Source organism: Branchiostoma belcheri, unplaced genomic scaffold (assembly GCF_001625305.1).
Source record: "Branchiostoma belcheri isolate BF01 breed outbred unplaced genomic scaffold, Haploidv18h27 scaffold220, whole genome shotgun sequence".
Lineage (NCBI taxonomy): Eukaryota > Metazoa > Chordata > Leptocardii > Amphioxiformes > Branchiostomatidae > Branchiostoma > Branchiostoma belcheri.
In genome coordinates this window covers 8,002-12,768 of record NW_017803714.1, presented here as the reverse complement: position 1 = coordinate 12,768, position 4,767 = coordinate 8,002, and the positions used below count along the sequence as shown (strand labels likewise).

At 38.9% G+C, this 4,767-nt stretch overlaps 1 pseudogene; it reads left to right on the top strand.

The window, feature by feature from the left end:
- LOC109470350 overlaps positions 1-4,500 on the top strand; it is a 10,200-nt pseudogene extending 5,700 nt beyond the window's left edge.
- The last annotated feature ends 267 nt before the right edge of the window (positions 4,501-4,767 follow it).

Here is a 4,767-nt window from a genome sequence, read left to right as displayed (position 1 = left end):
CAAAGACTTTACCATGATTTACATATGCATGTACCTATGCTTAATTAAGACATTGAATTATATAATTGAGTTTAAATGAAGCTACATGTATTCCAAGTATCAAACCGCAATCTGTCAAAACCTAGGTACTGGTGACAGACCTGGAAAAGACCAAACCTACATCTGCCTCTGTAGTGAGGAAAAAGCCGTTACCGACGACAAGAGTCTGTGGTTTGATTGCAGGCAGTGGAGAGAAGATGTTGCAGGGAACGGTAATTATAAGTAGCCTGGTATCCAGTCTATCGCGGTTGGGGAGTTTTTTTCGGGGCTGCAGGAGCTCTTCCCCGCCCGACTCAGCTAGGTCCCCCGTAGGTTTTGCAGGACGGGAATTTGATTAGCCCCACCACGATCTACAACTCCCGGGGTACAAAACTCCTACAGGCGTAACACTCCTACCGGGCGTTCTGCTGAGCTGGACGGGGGAAAACTATTAGTCTAGAGCCCCGAAGACAGCCTGCCCCAACCACGATAGACTGGATACCCTAGGCTAAACGGTGAGTGGAACAATGGAATACGAGTACCAAAGAGTAACTAGACATAAAGTGATAAAGCCGTTGAATCTTTTTAAACTGGATGAATTGAAACTTTAATACGTAAACGTTTCAGGTACCATCCGGTACCTTTCATCAGTACAAATGTAGAGGAAATTTACGCAATAAGAAATAAGTTCTAAATAAACAAAAATAAGTCAATGTTCTAAAGTAGGTTTTAAATAAACAAAAGGAAAAGGTTCTAAAAAAGTTTAAAAGGTTACTAAAAGGATTTAAAAGGTTCTAAATGAATAAATTAACATTCACCAACTAGACATGCATTTCAAAAGATATAATATTATGATTATTATTATGAACAAATTACATGATTTTTCTGGGTTTTTTTCAGAGTTCCAAGTGATCGTTGGGGGCTGCTCCTACTCCGTGTACGAAGAAGATCCGATTGTTCGCGTCTTTGGGGACCGAGAATGTGATGACGTAGGTCTTCTGTTTATAACTACATATCATAGCGAGAACGAATCCCACCGTAATTATAACATAAATCTGCAAGTATTTTACCAAAGTCTCAAAAACAAGGGGCAAGAAAGGTGGGGATATGTATTTCTGAGACAATTGACAGTATTATGAAGAAGAATCTTAAAAAAAATACTCATTTGTCACACTTAATTTTAATTCTCTCTACATTATATAATACATTGTAGTGGAGGTGATTCATTCCTCAAGCTAACATAAGGTTTATCCACATTTTGTATTGGGAACTGCAGAGTTTCTCCATATAAACATAGAGGTACTTGGATGAATTCTATAACACACATGGAATTTTTAAGGACTTATACTGACTGACTGACTGATTGATTGATTGATTGATTGATTGATTGATTGATCGGTGTTCTAAGGGCCTAATCAGCTGGACCAACCCTGAGGGTGAGGACAAGGGAGAGAGCTTGGTCCAGGCAACCCGTACCTTTAAGGACTACGGAATCAAAGCTAACGCCGTCATCGAACTTGTAGAGATTCTCGGCCAGGGAAAACCAGGATATTATTTGAGCAGCGGAGGGGGAGGTAAGTATATGTATTTATACTCGCCAATTAATGAAATATTTCTGGTTAGCTTTTTACTAAATGTGGCGTCGGTGGCACAACGGTTAGGGCGTTGTACTCGGAACCGAGAAGTCCCGGGTTCGATACTCACCATGGTTGTTCCCTTGGGAAAGGCACTTTACACGACTTCCCTACTTATACGGTGGAGTGACGCCCACCGAGCCTCTTAGGCTAATCTGTCTGTCTGCAGGTGGTGCCAAAAACACCTTACGGATGATTTAGTGCGCCGATGCTACAATATCTGCACATTGGCCACTGAGAGACGTTATTTTTTTTTACTAAAAATGAACACTAAATGATCGATTATGATCTACAGCTAGAGCTAGAGCTCCTGTACCGATTTTGCCTGCATGGAGTCATAAAACATGTATCATTAACCTTCAATAGGCAGGATGGCGACATGTGATCTTGAGTTGACCTTTGAATCCTGTCAAGTGACCCTGCGCGTTGGGGAGGATGAGCGCATCGACACGCTACCGGAGAAGGTGCTGTCACTGTTGGTAAGCCATTATTTTGATACATACGAGTATTAAAAACATCGCTGAATATTAGACGTCCCTAAGAGGAATCAAGGAGGCTATCTAGATCAGGACACACCGATCAGCACTCAACAGAGACGGCGGCCGGTATAGACTTCCTGAATCTTTCGACCAATGGCTGATGCCGGTAATGCCATGTGATCTAGGTGATAAGCCACTTGACTTATGAGGTAGCTCCAGTAAGACATTCGAAAATTCAATATCGCTATTTTTTGTCTTTGATAAAAAAAATATCTCTGTTCAATTGGAATATATCTTAATGATATTTTAAAACTGCCTTTGACCTACAGGACGTGTATCATGGCGGCCAGAAGGTGACAGATGTCCGCCAAAGACTTGATGACTTTGATCTGCAGTGGGACAACATGGCGCCACGTTATGTAGCACAGGAGATCAAACAGGAGGATGGAAACATTCTCATAGTACAAACCCCGGCAGACCCAGACAAATTGGTCTTCAAGATACAAGACGTAAATCCTGATAATACAGGTGCCTTTTTCACATTAAAATTCCAAATGTTATATTGGTAAAGTTTTAATTAAATTTTCAGCAATTATTACTACAAAGACGTATAAAATATACTTTGGACTCACCAGAGGTAGTCTTAGAAATTAGACTTTGCAGCATTGTAATATACTCTTACTTTCGATTCTTGGAGCACCTTTCCATTAGAATTGACGGTACACTAAGCATTGCGTTCTTTAATTGCAACGTTTGTATTATCACTAATAATAGGGCTTGAGATTCAGGTGACTGTACCGGAGAGCAAGCTGAAGATGACTGTCCAGGAAAATGACAATGTAGACGACATCATGCGTCGGCTGCGCAGGGTGTATGCTCAGATGGTAGGCTACAAGCTCACACATTCACGACATACATTATGGATAGATAGAACATTTGTTTTTTGTTTATTGTCAATTTGCACATAAAATGTAACAGTATTAAAAGAAATTATATACAAGCAAATATATGCTGGAGAGCCCAAGAAACCCGAAGGTTTGTCTAGTGGACTGTCCCAAATCCTATACATTTATTACATTTACATTTAACTTGCAATGTATTAAGGGACAAGCAAACAAATTAACTCAAAATAGGTACAAGATAATATAAAGTTAACACGGCGGATTAGATATCTAAATAGTAAAGTAAGACAATCAAGAACATATCATATTGAACAAAAAAAATAAATTTCCATTAGTCAAATCATAAGTTATTATGAGTAAGAACAACATAAGAAACCAATATTAACACAAAGAAAATATCATAGCATAAGAAAACAAGGAAAACAAAAGCAAATCAGGAAGTGGTAGTTGGCTTCTCTATCAGGTCAGTTTTTAAATGTCTTTTGAAAGTTGGAAGGGATTGACAATTTTTCTGTGAGTGACTTAAACTGTTCCAAATCAAGGGGCCTCTGAACATTATCGTGAACTATTTCATATTTGATTTTGTCAGGATTGGCCTTAAATCATTTTGCTTTCTAGTACTGTAACTGTGGATATCTGAGTTGTATTGAAATATATCCTGAAATTGAACTGGTAATTGTGAACTTTTGTGTAAAACTTTATGGACAAAAATTGCTGTTTGGAGTTTATTTATGTCATACACTGTTAAAATTTTCAAGTTGTAAAATAGAACCGCAGAGTTAGCAAAAAATGGAACATTAGACGCGATCCTAACAAAGCGCTTCTGCAGCTGATGCAGCGGACGGATTGAAGTAGTGTACGTACTAGCCCAGACTATATTACCGTATGTTAAGTAGGGATAAATCAAAGTATAGTACAGAGTGATAAATTTCATTATCTCCAATCTACAATAACCAAGCCATCTAGGATAACAAATAGATCGGCAACATTATCAACTAGAAAAGTAACATTTGCGAAGCAAATTCATTAAGTGTCTAGATACTACTGCACTGTTTATTCTTACTCAAAGCAAAATACATTCAAATATATGGTGAGCAGTCTCTCGAACTCTGTCCTGCTACATAATGTAAACCTACACCAGAGGGTGTGGCTACCGCACAAGTTACCATGGTGAGAGACGTCTGGTCAAGGTCATTGGCTTTATTTGTTTGTATCGGAAGAAGAACAAGAAGAAACTAAGCAAAAACAGTCTGTTTTTTCTTCTGTGCAGGTAAACATAATTACATTGCCATCGCCCTGCTGTTTTTAAAACTAAATTTACGATTTTCTCCTGAACGTGGTGCATGACGGGAAGGTGATAACGGATCTGACCCAAACGTACCGCCAGCTGGGAATCCAGGCTACTGCGCATGTGCAACTGCAGTCTTGAGAATCCAGAGAATCCACCTGTTGTACCGACTCTTGAAGGTTAGTAAGACTCGCAAATGTCTTAAGGTTATGGTTCATAACTAGTGATAACGAAAGTTGTGATTAAAATTACTCTAAGATTATATTATATAACTAAAACACAGTTGTGTCAGAGCCTGACCTTCTGTTAGCAAGTGACCAACTTTGACCCTGGCCCATGTCTATTTCTGTAATCTAAGCTTCATTTTCCTAAATAGGCATTAGATGTCGGCGCATTAATAAATGTTTATAGAATGTGCACGTACACGAACAATACACAACCTTCTA